This window comes from Protopterus annectens, chromosome 1.part0 (assembly GCF_019279795.1).
Source record: "Protopterus annectens isolate FY-2018-M chromosome 1.part0, PAN1.0, whole genome shotgun sequence".
NCBI classification, from domain to species: domain Eukaryota; kingdom Metazoa; phylum Chordata; order Ceratodontiformes; family Protopteridae; genus Protopterus; species Protopterus annectens.
Genome location: NC_056725.1, coordinates 994,588,728 through 994,604,199, shown reverse-complemented (window position 1 = coordinate 994,604,199; position 15,472 = coordinate 994,588,728).

Here is a 15,472-nt window from a genome sequence, read left to right as displayed (position 1 = left end):
CTCCATGATGTCACAAGGTCTTTAAAGTTGCACTTACTGGACAAATATGATTGCACCCTAGTGACAGTCAACGTTGGTGTGAACAACCTTGCATGCTCAACATATGGGATATGCAAAGCAACATGTTGGATCTCACTATGCATGTGTCCAATGTACACAATAGCACTATTCCTCAGTGGAATCCTTCCTTTGTCCAGATTGATGGATAATTACAAACAAAGGGTAACTGGATTCAGCAAATGATTTAGCAGTTGGTATCACTGTGAAGAAGTCCAACACACATCGGCATGGTATGAGATGACTGACTATCTAATTTGCTACAACAAGATGACCTGTACTTTTTGCTCTAGAGCTTCCACTTAGTGGCTAAAGACAGTGAACCACCCATAGAGCAATTTCAGGCAGATACCTGCTAATGGACATCACAACATGCCAGATATCATCATAGGCATTTCTAACCTTAAACAGGACCATATCTAGGTGCTCTTCTGAATAGCAGAAGTCTTAACAACTAATTCCCTGCTCTTGAGGTGCTGTTGCAGCTTCAAAACTTACATATCTGTGTAGTTACTGTAACTTGGTGTGATTGCAAAGACAAAGATCCCACCGTACCTGCATTTTGTATCTGCTATGCATTCAGGTCTGATGTAAACTGAGTTTGTGTTTCTGTTATTTGTAAAGGACCTCATCATCTCTAGACAGATTCCCAGATATCATAGACTGAGCACATTGAACTCCAACATACCCTGAAAAGCTATACTATAAATTATAGCCTGCTACAAGACACCCATGTTCCCTGATGGTCACATGTCATCCCTAATTGTACTTGTGAAATTGCATGTTATCAACAATATTGCTACAATGGGAGATTTAAGCCACTTATTAAGTAACCAAAGTACCTATACCTCCAAAATCAGATATCTCCAGAGCTTCTTAGCCTTAATGTGAATTGCTCATGCATCTTTGTTTTACAATTCATTTTATTTCTAGTTATATTCATCATGTTAATGTTGCATTTGATTTTGCAAAAAGAAAAAAATGATTATAGGGTGTTATCTGTATTATTTACTCAGTTTTTCATTAAAGCCACAGCCACAAAATAATATCATGGTAGGTATTAGATGGTTTACATAAACCATAATACATTAAGAGTAAGAGGAAAAAATAACTAATATCCTTAGAAGAACAGCTTATTACTTACATTGTGGTGTCAGTGCTATATCATTACATGTGTTATTTGTCAATGTCAGGTATTTCACTTGCAATAACTAGTTGCTTGCTTGTCTTTCTAGGAAGTAATTAAATCCTAACAATACATTTAACATAAAAATGTGTTGGTGTAATTATTAATTTAGGTAGTGAGGCATTGTGGGTTCAGTGTTTCATGATGTCATGGAAGGGATTTTTCAGGTTCAAGAAAAAATTTGGGGAGACATACTTACTGACAAAATAAAATGCAAAAAATGACATATTTTTGCATCAACAACTGCATAATTTGGCATTGAATATTATAATGAAGTTTAAAGGGGTGGGGTGGGGGGTTGTAGCTTACATTTCCTGCAGAATGTGACCAGCACACTTTAATAAAGTAAAAAAATCACTGCAGCAGGTGGCTAAGATACCAGTTAAGAGACATAATGCTCTTGAACTCATCCTAATATAGCCACTACATGCACTACCCTTTAGTTTCCTAATCCATGATTAAACCTGTCCATAATAATGTAAAGTTTTCTTTCAAACCATGTGAAGTCTTGCATTAAAGGATTTCAAACTGGCTGTCCTTACTATCACCAGTTTTAATGGAAAGTTTAAGAGCAAGCCACCCTGATGGCCCACTGGTATAAATAAACTATGTAACAAGAAAAAGAGCTCTTACATTATAACACATCTAAAATTCTTCATAGCAAGATCTGCATCAATATCATTAAGGAAGGTAAAAGCTGCCATCAGGGCATGTAAGGCAAATTATGCACATAAATTAGTTTCCAAGGCCATGAGTAATTGTAAACCCTCCTTCAGTTACTTTATGGCACTAAGAAATTAAACCTAGCAGTGTTCTTAAAGTATTCAGAATGACACCACCCACTCAGAACCAATAGATATAACAAATATACTAGCGGGCAAATTTAATGCAGATTTTGCCCATGAAACAAAACTGTCTTGATTCCACAAATTCATCCAAATACTTTTCAAGTCATTATACCACAAAAGAACCTGAATTGAAGGTGATTTGTGAAATCAAAAATTCTATTTCCATGGGGCATGGTCATTTGCCTGGGCACCTAATGAACATGCCCTTGGAGAACTACTGCTTCAATTGTTTACCCAAGTTTGGCTCCAGAATTGGTTTCTATAGTATGGAGAACTGCAGTGGTCATAGCGCAATGCTGTCCAGCCACAGGCCCTAGTCATCTATGGACCCATTTACCTGACTAGTTTAATTTGCAAAGCATTGGAATGCATCATATCTGACCGTATAAACCGGTACAAAAAACCTTATCAGGATAGATCTACATCAGTTTGGCTTTGTCAGAGACAGAGATCCTGCCAACTAAATTTAGTTAAATACTTCAAGAATGCCACACAAGGCTGTGCACAGCAGTCATTTTTTCATGCAGCTTATTTACGTCTCACCAAAGCATTTCACACTATAAAGAATGCTGCAAATGTTAATAAGCTTTGTGCCATAAAAGTAGATAGATACTTGATGAGGTGAATATCTTGCTCACTGAAAGACAGAATCCACACAGCATAGGTTCAGGCACCTCTTCAGAAATTATGAAGAAAACTATTGGTGTGACCCAGGGTTCGGTATTGTGTCCCTTCATTTTTGGCTTCTACATCTCCACTGTCCAGTCTATAAATCAAGGTATTTGGCTTACTAAGTTTGCAGATGAGTACAAACTGAGCATTGTTGTCAGTTCTCACTATTACACTAATTCATTACAGCAGGATATACCGAATTAAGCCAATGGTCCCAGTGTTATAGACACCTTAAATTATTAACCATAAGAGGACAAATGTTATGAGTTTTTTCCACTGCCAAGAAGTTCCCTAATATTACTCCATCCTTTAAAACAGACCTTATGTGTAACAGTATATTTAGCAACCATGAATAAAAATACCTGGGCCTAACTTTGGACCCAATCCCCTCCATTACAAAACATGCAGACATTACTGTCAACAAAGTCCTTGTTCAGATGAAACTTTGCAGCAGGTTGACTGATGCTCTGTCTATTAAAGCATATGCTTCTTTTGCTAAGAACATGCTATTATCTAAACTGGAATATGGCTTTCCCTTTCTGGTCATCCATTCAACACATAATTTCCACAGAATACAATGCCGGAAAATAAAATCTATACATTTCATAAAGCTATCAACCCTATTACTCCACCACACTAAACCTCTTGAACGTACAAACTGGCTCACACTGAATGACTTTTCTTTCATTTTTTTTAACATATAAATATAAGTACAATCGATGCAGTTGTAAATAACAACAATACAATTGTAAAGAAAAGAGAATAGTCTTTTTTCTAATGGGGAAATATATATAATATATACAATATGCCTGTGAGATATTAACTAAAACAAATTGCGATACTCCAGTTAGGAACGTTTAGTATAGCAGGTAGTTTTACATGTTATATGAGCAATAAACAATAAACATTTTGAGAAACAAATTCATGAGGCAGAGTTCTACTGAAATAAATCAATTAGAGATAACAGTTTTACCCAAATATTCTTGACAAGTGTCATAGGAAACAATAAACTTTTCTTTAGCTTAGCCTCAGTCAAGTCTACTCTTTTAAGGAAGAAAAATTCTTCAAAGGATGGTGGTGAAATTAATCTCCAATGCTTAGTGATACATTTCCTTGCCACTGCCAAAGTGGTCAAGAGCAGTTACAGATTCTTATTATTCTACTTGTGATTACCATTTACATTAAATAGAACTAAAAAAATAAAGAGAAAGAATCAAACAATAAAACTGTTATGAAATCTTCTGTGGAATTCCAAAAAATACTTTAAAGAAGAATAGATCCAACTTCAACAGTGACAAGTGGAGAAGCACAGGGTTCAGTCCTGGGTCCTCTCCTGTTTGGTATCAACTTCTCAGAAGTACAGGCTAACACAAAAGGTCTTTGGCTACTGAAGTTTGCAGATGACTGTAACCTAGGAGCCATAATTGAAACTCCTAACGATGTGGACATCCTACAAAAGGGCCTCACTGAGACAGATGCCTGGTGTCAAAGACATGGTCTCAAGCTCAATGCAAAAAAGTTCATTGTCATCCCTTTTGTTAAAACTCTGTACCCATGAACTACCACATATGCAGTAGTCTACTTAACACCAAAAGTGTGATAAGAGATCTTGGGGCACAGGTGGACAGTAGTCTCTCCTTTGATAATCACATTGTCACAGTAGTCAGGACATCCTTTTACGTGGCACACCTCATCACAAAAGGTTTCTCGTCCAGGAAAAAAGAGGTCATTGGTCCCCTCTACTCGTCACTCATTAGACCCATTATAGAGTACAATGCCCTTTTTGGTATGTACCTCACAAGACATCCACAGCAAATAGAAAGGCCACAGAAATAACTCACAAAGAGGATTACTGGCCTCAAACAGATACCCTATGCAGACCATCTAAAAAAACTCCAGCTTTACTCCATCGCATATCGCCTACTCAGAGGCAATCTCTGCCTAACATACAAAGCTACATCAAACCCAGAGCTGTTGGACATGCTCCACATAAATAAATCCCAATCCTGCCGAGCTACATGCTCTAAGGACCTAAGCCTTGTCACCACAATAAACAGAACATGCTGGAGGGATAGATTCCTATCCCAGAGACTTCCCATACTCTGGAACAAACTACCTGTCAATATCAAACAAAGCTCCTCATTAGCACTCTTCAAAAAACATCTTGATGATTGGATTGGAGACAGGAAATTCACCCTGGGGATCACTTCTGTGGCTCAACAGGGGCACAGGAAAATAATTTTCTTGAGGGGTAAAAGCCAGGTACCTTTTTGGCAGGACTTATATAGGCCCTAGGGCCAAAGCCTAGTACCTACCTATGAACCTATAAGAATAGTCATAAAATATATGGATTCAATCTGCATTACAAATCTTGTTACACCTCCAACATTTAGTGGTGCTGTTTCTATTTATTTTGCCCATTCTTGCTGGAGTTAAGAAAGATGTGTAAAAATATTTCCAGGCAAATATATGCCAATGTTGAGGCCAAGATGTCTTTTAAATATAATTTATTATTTGGAATTTCTGCTCTAGATTAAGTAAAGAGTTATTATCCGATGTTATATGTTATAATCCCATGTTATATATTTACAAAATGTGGCATTTAAATTATTGTTGTACTCTATTAGAATTTTATATAATTTAGAGATAAGGCTTTCTACCTTTGTTGTGTAATATATCATAGAAAAGTAGAATTAGTTTATATTTTTGTGACACTAACGTGCAAAAAAATTAAACATTTGCATTGAGCTTGTATTTTAATATTCTTAAAATAACCAGTCTTGAGGATCCAAACCATAATCATTTATAAGCTGTTGAACACCTTTAACTTTTAGTCCTTTAAAATATTGGTACCAGTAAGACAAGACTTTTGTCTCCCATAATTCAATTAAATAAAGGTTTGGTTCTATTAAATAGAATTTGAGTCTCAAACCAAAGTTTCAAGTCTATTTTGCTGAGTATGATATTTCTGAAAGAATTTAAAACTTGGTTCATAAAAGAAAAGGATGACAGGGAGGAAGAATTATATTGTATCTTGATACAAAGATAATTTCAAAAGAATTTACTTTGATTTATACTGCTGTTACAACCTAAGTCATCATTAGTAATAAGAAGGTTAAAATGTAAGCTTTTCCAGTCTGAGTTATAATTACGATCAATCCAATTTAAAAATTGCTGCTTTAACTTAGGTACCTACATCAGGAAAGTTAATAACTGCTAAGTTCCAATATTTACTATGATGATATAGGGCTACTTTAGGAATTCTGTAATTGTTTATTAATGTAAGTTACTTATCAGGATATAGGGTTAAAGTTTGGATTACATATAATAGTTTAGGAATGAAAATCATTTTATTAATTGCAATTTATCATTGAAAGATACTATAGTCTTGCTCCATTTATTAGACAGACTTAAGATTATGTTCAAAATATTTGTATAATGTCAATAGTATTCATTACAGTTATTCCTAAATATTCAAAAGAAGTGACTTGTTTACCTATGATATGTTTTTGTGTATGGATGTGTTTGTAATTTACCTTTTTTGTTTCGAAATAGTAACTTGGATTTTAGATTATTAAAGTATAGACCTGAGTATGACTTAAATAGCTTTATGATGCAATTTAAGTCTTCTAGAGCTGATCTTCAGTTGGCAGGTATTGTATATCATCAAAAAAATAGCATAAATTAGAAGTATAATTTTCCAAAATTTCTATCCCTTTGATATTTGCATTGTTTTGAATTAAAATTGCTAGAACGTCAATGGCTATAGCAAATAAGATAGGAGCAAGGGGACAACCTTGTTTATTATCCTTAGCCAGGGTAATGGATTCACATGTGAAAGGCCATAATTTAATATAAGTTTTGTTATCTTTATAAGAATTTTAATAAGAGAGATTAATGGAAAGGAAAAAACAAATGATTCTAAGACTTAGGCAGTGCATATATTTTGGAAACATAGCATGAGCAGCTACTTTACTTTTTCCAAAGCTAGGGCTGTTTTATGTGATAATGTATCTGTGTATCTCTTTTTTGGATTTTCTATTACTTTTACTATAGATGTGTTATTTGTTTTATATTTATCCAAAATAAAGCACCTAGGAACCAGCAGCACAAAGCCACCAACAAAGTGTAGAAAGGAGCAAAAAAGTCTGTTTTATTTAACGTTGCAAAGACACCACGTTTTAATCCTAGTGCATCCAGGACTTCATCAGAAATAAGAAGTGCATTGCAGTCCCTCCTTATATCCCTCCCTCCTAATTACCTCATGGTAGTAATTAGTCCCAATTAAATAAAATGACAAAAATTTAAAGATATAGTAAAACAGTCATACTGAAATTTCTATAATATTAATTCAATAAATACAGTACTAATCCATTCTGATCAATATATCCCTCAACATTAGTATAAAAATATATAAGGTCATGTATTAAATATAATAATTCAGAACAGTTGCATATACATCCACAGTAAACAAATACCTATACATAAAGGTAAAACAGAATGTCGCCCCCCCCATGTTAAATAAAAACCTAAAATGCATATGTGTACATAATGAAATAGAGGTGTCCTAAAAAGTAACCTAACAAGGTAAAACATTTCATGTAGCTCAATATTTTTGTTTTTGATATGTATGAAATTAGTTATAAAAAAATTTATTGTATAAAATTGGTTCTGTAAAGCATACCCTTAGCCTATTCTTTGTTAGAGCTTGGCAGATCTTAATTTGAGAACTGGTACCAGTGAAACATATTCATTAAGTCCTGGGGGCTTGTTTGCTTCTAGTCTTAACTGCCAGAGAAGTTCTTTAAAGTCAATGGTGGTCTCCCATGCCCCCCCGGTGGGTCTGTTTCAACCTTTTCTATTACAAAGAACCCAAAGACAGCTTCTGTACATTCTGTTAAGCAACTGTTTTTGATAATAAATCCAGAACACCAACACTTTTAGCACAATGGATAACAAAAAGTTGAAAGGAGTGTTGCGAAACCTAGGGTGCCTATAACAACAACAAAAAAAATAATAACCAGAGGGATATTAGAGCTATTTTGGAAATTTTATGAAATTTTGTATAATGCAGTGGAATGTGGAAATCAAGAAAAAGTACAAATGGAAATCTTTATGGAAGACTCCAGTATGCCCAGGTTAGAAGAGCCTCAAAAATTAACAGTTACAATAGGAAGAGATGAGATAAAAATGATTATGTATAATCAAGGGAGCCTGCAGGATTTTTTGCAGGGGGGTGCAAACCCAGAGCCCCACCCACATAGCTCACCCCGCCCCCTGCCAACACAGCCCCACCCAAGTCCACCCACCCCAAGCCCCGCCCACACAGCCATTCCAGTGTCCCATTACTTGGCTATTTCTCCCCATTTACTGTAGACACTGTTCAAATCTGTGTGCATACTGTTTTATGCTTTAGTTCTACAATGATTACAGGCAGTTGGATTTAATTTACAACTTTTATTTCAAACATTATAGCCCAAACACTGAGACATTTACTAAACCTAAACAAAGCAATAGTCTTACAATGAAAACAGACTTGGCATTAAAGCTTCTCTACTTTTGAAACTCGCATTCAATGAAACAACATTGAAACCCACATTCAAAGAAAATGCATCTGGCCAGTGGCAGGTTATTTACCTTTGAACTGTTTTCAAGCAATAGGCTCCTTGCACACCGTTAGGGCCATGCAAATGTTATTTGATTTACCTGATTGTATTAATTATAATATATAATTGAATTATATCCCTTGTATTATACAGCAGCACTTGTTTGAGTGACTCTGCTGAAGTAAAAGTAATCTGAATAATTCCACATTAAAGAGATCTGAAACTAATGAAGATGTTGTTGCTAGAAAATAACTGTATATTTCAGTGTTTCATCTACAAATTCAGTGCCTGCTGCTGTCAAAGAATAAATTGCCTATGTTAAATTAAAAAAATGGTAAGCTGGTATATTGCAATAGAAAATGGATGACAAGCTGAAAAACAGGTTCATAGTTATTAGGCATCTCATCCAAAGGAGGACATCCTGAGGACTGCAGCATACAAATGTGTATGCTGTAGGAATAGAACCTCAAGCCTTTACATTAAGATGCAAGTATTCTACTTGTGGTGCTACTAACATAGCTTTAAAACTTTATACCACAATAGAGATACCATTTGCTAAACAAAACAGTTGCACATTGTAAATAGACTTGGCATGAGCAGCAGTGAACTTAGCTTCCCTTAAAACTCACAGTTCCTTGAAAATGCACTTGAAAATTCCACCTGTTAACTCTAACTTGGGCATTTCACTTTCTCTCTCTCAAAAACATACCACACCCCTCAAGGCCTCAACCTTAGTGCAAGAAATCTGGACAAAGCCTAAAATAAATAGGGACAGATTATAAATATGGCTCTCAGAAACTTAGAAAATTGCAAGAGTAACAGGATTTGTGTTAGTATGCATTTTTCTAAATGACATGACATCTAAAACTGAAATGTCTCATTTAGCAACTTCAATCCTTTTTAGGAGGAATATGGGGCAAAAATCTGAACAGCTGAGGGGTATGCTACCTCCCTCTTATACACACACCAAATAATTCTGGTAAGACTTGAATTAGTTCTGGGAAGGTTGCACTGAACGGCACCGTGCTTGAGCTGAAGTGGGTGAAATCCTGGTAGCCAGTGATAACTGATCTGCAGCTCAGCAATGTGGAGCATTAAAGCATTTTTGGCAGAGCATTGTTTCATCACTACCTATTGTGTTTGCACATAAGCTGTAGTTATTTTAAACATTTGCCTTTTTTGATTACTACAGAGTACATTTACCCACCAGAGCTATTGTGTTTTGACTTCAGTGTGGAGCTAGTTGTTGCAGGGCTTGGCTTTTAAGTAAGGTAGCAATGCTTATTTACCATATACCATTAAAGCCACCCTGACCCAACTACAAGTGTACTAACACACAGACACTGCTATAAGACACTGGTCTGCAATAAAATGTAATGAGCTTCTGAAAATACTGTAATCCTGCCCTTTTATTACAATGAATATAGAATACTTCGAAATAAGGTAAAAAAGCTCATAATCTTTGACCGACAAAACTACTTTTCCACACTTCAAAACAATAATAAAATCAAACCCTCAGAAATTTTGGAAAGGTATCTCTACTCTACTTAACCCCAGCAAACCAGATACCCCTACCCCAGACCCAAACGCTCCTGACCAAGACTTGGCTACCCAATTTAACTCTTTTCATTGAATCCATTTCCAAATTAACATAATCTTTCTCTAACACCACTACATTCTCCAAAACTCCCTTACCATCCCCAACCATCTCTCTACCCCACTCTGCTACTACTTCCTCATTCCCATCTACTAACTCCCAACCCTCCACTCCTCCTACTCCTACTACTTCATCAGCTTCATCTGCCCCTAATTCTCCCTCTTCACACTCCTTTTTTCTCATTTAAACCTATACCCACTTCTACTATAAAGAAATTCCTTATGAAACTGAAGCCATGCACCAATGCTCCTGATAACATCCCTTCTTACTTTCTTAGCAAAGCTGCTGAAGCAATCGCTTACCCTATTAGCATTTTAATCAACCGCTCTATCCAAGAATGTATAGTACCCCAAGTCTGGAAAAGGGCCTTTATCATACCTCTACATAAAAGGTGGCAACAACAACAATGTTACTAATTTCGCCCCATCGCTATTCTGTCCCCCATCTCTAAACTCCTAGAAAAGTGTATCCAACTACAACTCCTTCCACATCTCTTAGATAATCACCTACTAACTCCCACACATGGATTCAGACCACATCATAGCACTATGATCGCCCTCCTCTCCTTCCTTGAAACTGTAAATAAAGCCCGCGACTCTGGCCAAATTGTTTCTACCCTACTACTCGACCTCTCTAAGGCCTTTGACACTCTCTCACAGCCTGCTACTAACTAAACTTTCTAAACTTAACCTATCTCCCTCCTCCTTGAACTGGTTCTCCAGCTACTTATCTAACAGATCTCAAGCAGTCAAATGGAAAAAGGTCACCTCCTCATTTCTAAATACTCCTACTGGGGTACCCCAGGGCTCTATACTGAGTCCCCTTCTCTTCAATATATTTATAAATGATTTCCATAACTCTATCCCATTCTCAGACATCATCCAATATGCCGATGATTCTGCTATTATCTGCTGCCACCTCTATCCCTCACTCCTAAAACTGACTCAAGATGCTTTTACAACAACTGAGCAATGGATGAAAAGGAATCACCTAGCACTCAATGCCTCTAAAACCAAATTAATGTTATTCACCCCCTCTAAGGCAACGTCTTTCAATATAAACACATTCCACATCTCTAGACAAAATAATCTACCCCTGGAACTGGTGTCCGAGACCAAGTTACTTGGGGTCCAAATTGATAACCAGCTCAAATTCAACTCCCACCTACAGTTAAATATCAAGAAAACCCATCAAAACTAGGTATGCTTTACCGACAAAATCATTACCTTACACCTGCTACCAAAATCACCCTCTACCTCATTTCTTATCCCCTCCCTTCTCTATGGAGCTCCACTCCTAACTAATCTACAGTCCTCTCTAAAAACACAACTTTCCTCTTGCTACAACAAAATTGCCAAGTTCGCTACCAACCACAAGTCCTCCACCCACCACTGTTCCTCTCCAAAAACTAAAAATGGCTAGAGCTACCCAGTTATCTCACATATACTCAACTAAATCTTGCACATAAGCTCATTTTCAAATCCTCCCTTTGTCCCTCCCTTTCATCAGCCTTTAAAATGCACCTTCCTGCTAGAGTATTAAGGTCCAACAATCAAAATCTATTAGAAGTATATAAACCAACTCGTCCCCCAAGCAAAAATCTTCTGTCTCATGGCCTTGCATGCCTTTGGAACTCCCTACTACCTTCCATTCGCACCACCCCCCAACCATTTTATATTTAAAAGATCTCTTCACTCACATCTAGTATCCCAGTGGGAGTGCTCTTGCTCCCACCCCACATAACTAACACTTGCAAACTCCATCTTCTTTCTTCCTCTGTTTCCTCCTGCAACTTTCCTAATTACCCACCCTAACTTATACATATTATTATTCCTACAATAATCGGAAAGAATATACTAGGCCACACTTCCCAAGTATTGCTTCCCTAATACGTTATTGTTTCTCAGTACTTTTGTGCATTGCTTCCTAATATGTTATTATTCCTCAATATTGTCATGAAATGCTTCCAAATATGTCGTTATTTCTCAGTGCTTTTGTGCTAAATTTCCCTTTAGTCTGTATTACCTATTAATTTCATCACTAGATTGTACTTGCTCTAGTTTTTGTTGTATTATTTGCAAATTGTTATTTCTTGTATGATTAACTTCTGTGTAATTGTATAATTTGTATATCTATTAATAACCTACTTAGTTTTGGAGCTTTTCTCCCCAGGACTCCATTGAAAACGGGTTCATTTGGCCCAATGGACTATCCTGGCAAACCAACTGCAAATAAAATAAATAAATAAAATACTGTCATATGCATTTCAATACCCAAGGCTTATACATTATCTAGTCATGTAAATATTCTCTGCATGGCAACAACGAAAAGGCTTTCAATGCTGGTAATTCTTTAACAATATACTTACTAAAGCTTACTTGCATCTTACAGTGTCCGACAAGCTTACTAAAGCTTACTTGCATCTTACAATCTCCGACAAGCTTACCTAATGTTCATTAAACCATGGCTACTTAAACAGAGCAACAGGGCACTGTGACAGCATACAGTTCCAGAATAAGAAGCATAAATCAACAGTACAAAAATCTGATAGAAAACCAGAACATTTTGCAAAATCAAGGACAGATGAAAAGCCACGGTCGTATTTGTGATCTACTTTGGATGGGGGAATACTCTGCACACTTACACTGCATAACTGCTCCTTGCCTTCCATGGACACATCCAGAGCCACTACAATAGGGAGTGGGGTGCAATAAGTACGTCACAATTTGAAATGTTTCTGGCTGACAGTGATGGATCTGACACTCATACCTCTCAACTTCAGAGCAAGAAATCTGGACAAAGCCATACATAGAACTAGAAGTGGGACACAAGCCCAAAATAAGGCCAATTTTTAAATATTGCTCTTATAACTTAAATAGAACAGGTAGATCTTGCATTAGTACACATTTTCTGAAGGGTATGAAATCTGAAACTCAAATGTCTGCCATTATTTTCTAACTTCAATCTTTAATGACTTGCCACTAATTTGCCAGAAAACCACAATTTTATGAAAAACGGACCAAAATGTGATGCAAAAATACCTGTCAAAAAAGGGACACCTTTTTAATATTAACAGTTAACTTGAAGCAGCTAAGAAAATAAGAGCATCCACATGCATTTCTGAAATAAAGGTAATCTATAAGTGATCATTACAGTTATATATAATTGTAAACCCTCCACATTTTCTTCCAAAATTGCCATTTTGGAGGAGGGATTATTAGGGGAGAGCAACCTTTTGAGCCAGAATTGGGGACAATTGAGATGTTTGAATATTCCTAATCTACAAAATGATTTGCACGTACCTCTCAACCTCTTAATGCAGGAAATCTGAACAAGGCCAAAAATATTGGGGAACATACAAACACTACTAAAAATTGCTCTTGTATAAACTTAAAGACAGTCTTGCATTAGCATGCGTTTTTCTGAAGGTTATGACATCTGAAACTCAATGTCTGTCATTTAATGGCTTCATTCCTAAATGATTTGCTAGAAAACCACAAATTTGTGGAACAAAACCAAAAATAAGCAGCAAATATCTATTCATTCTGCAAAGATATGGACAACTGAGAGGTATAGTTCAACCAGGGCTGTCTGAGCTTGCTACCACCCCTCACAAAATCATGGTGAAATGGAGCCTCCCCCCTGCAGCCATTCCAATGTCCCATTCCTTGGTTATTTTGCCCCATTTATCATAAACACTAATGTGCATACTGCTTTACTTCTGCGATGATTTAGGATTTCATTTGAAAGTTTTATTTTGCATTTTACAGCACAAACCCTAATACATATCTGTTAAAGCAGTCTCACAATGAAAATAGACTAACATTAAAACTTCTCTGCTCTTGAAACTTGCATGCATTGAAATAGCACTGAAACCCACTTTCAGAGAAAATACATTTTGCCAAATAGGCCCCTCGAACATAACATATACGTGCTCTTTGATACACCTTCCTGACTGTATTACATTATATTCCTTGTACAATACAGTACAGTTGTTAGAGGGCATTTTAAATTTATTGTTTTGAACATTTTTCCAGTAAACAATGAAACAAAAAGCATCCACCAATGACAAAACTGCCCAATTCAGAACATTTCCATCATAAAAAGTCTACTCAAGTCCACCAGTATCAGTAAAAAATATACACAATCTCTAAAGTAGTAAACTCCACATTGAAAAAATTTGTAACTAATAAAGAGGTTGCTGCTACCAAACACTTTATATGTCATTGTTTAATCTACAAATAAAGTGCCTGTTACCCTTGAAGAATAAATTGCTTTTGTTGCATGCAATAAAAAAATGAAAAGCTAGTAATACCGCAATAGGGAATGGATAGCAAACTGTTAACAGGTTCATAGTTACTAGGTATCTTTGCCAAAAAGACTGCAGCATCCACCCCCTTTACAACACAATATGGCATCAGCAATGCATTTACCTACTGTGGGAGTAGAACCCACAGCCTTCAGCATCTAAAGCAAGTACACTATCTGTTGTGCTATTAACAATGCAAGCAGACTAAACACAAGCAGCACTAAACTTTTGCTCCCCTGCAGCTCTCAGCTCCTTGTAAAATTTACTCGACACTCAGGTGTATCTCTGAACTTTTCAGCACAAGAAATCTGGAAAAAGCCAAAATTTATTGGGGGTAGGGGACAAAAGGCCAAAAACCAGGGACACATTTTAAACATTGCTTGTATAATGTTTGAAAGTTGCTAGAATAAAATGCTGCGTTACCACCATACATTTCACTGCCACGTCTTAAACCCAGGGGACCTCGTGCAAAACAGTCAGAGCAACATACCACTATGCCAAATCAACTGTTTTGTGAAAGAGGAAGACTGAAACTTAAATAGCTACCATTTAGTGAATTCAGTTCTCACCATAGCACAGCTGTCAACCTCTTAGCACAAAAGACCTGAACAAAGCCAATAATGGGTGACTACAACCACCAAACATTCAGTGAATTCAGTTCTCACCATAGCTCTCAACCTCTTAGCAAATAACACCCGGACAAAGCCAGTAATGGGAGAATATAGCCCCCAAACATATTCAGTGAAATCAGTTCTTATCATAGCTCTCAACATTAGCAAAAAACCTGGATGAAGCCAATAAATACCTGAACAAAGCCAATACTGGGTGAATACAGTCCTCAAACATATTCAGTGAATTCAGTTCTTACCATAACTCTCAACCCTAGCACAAAACCTGGATGAAGCCAATAATGGGGGGAATACAGTCCCAAACACTACCTAAACAAAGCCAATACTGGGTGAATACAGCCCCCAAACATATTCAGTGAATTCAGTTCTTACCATAACTCTCAACCCTAGCACAAAACCTGGACGAAGCCAATAATGGGGGGAATACAGTCCCAAACACAGGGATACATTTCAAATATCCATCTTGTACACTTAGAAAATTGCTAGAATAAAAGCTTTTGTTACCATG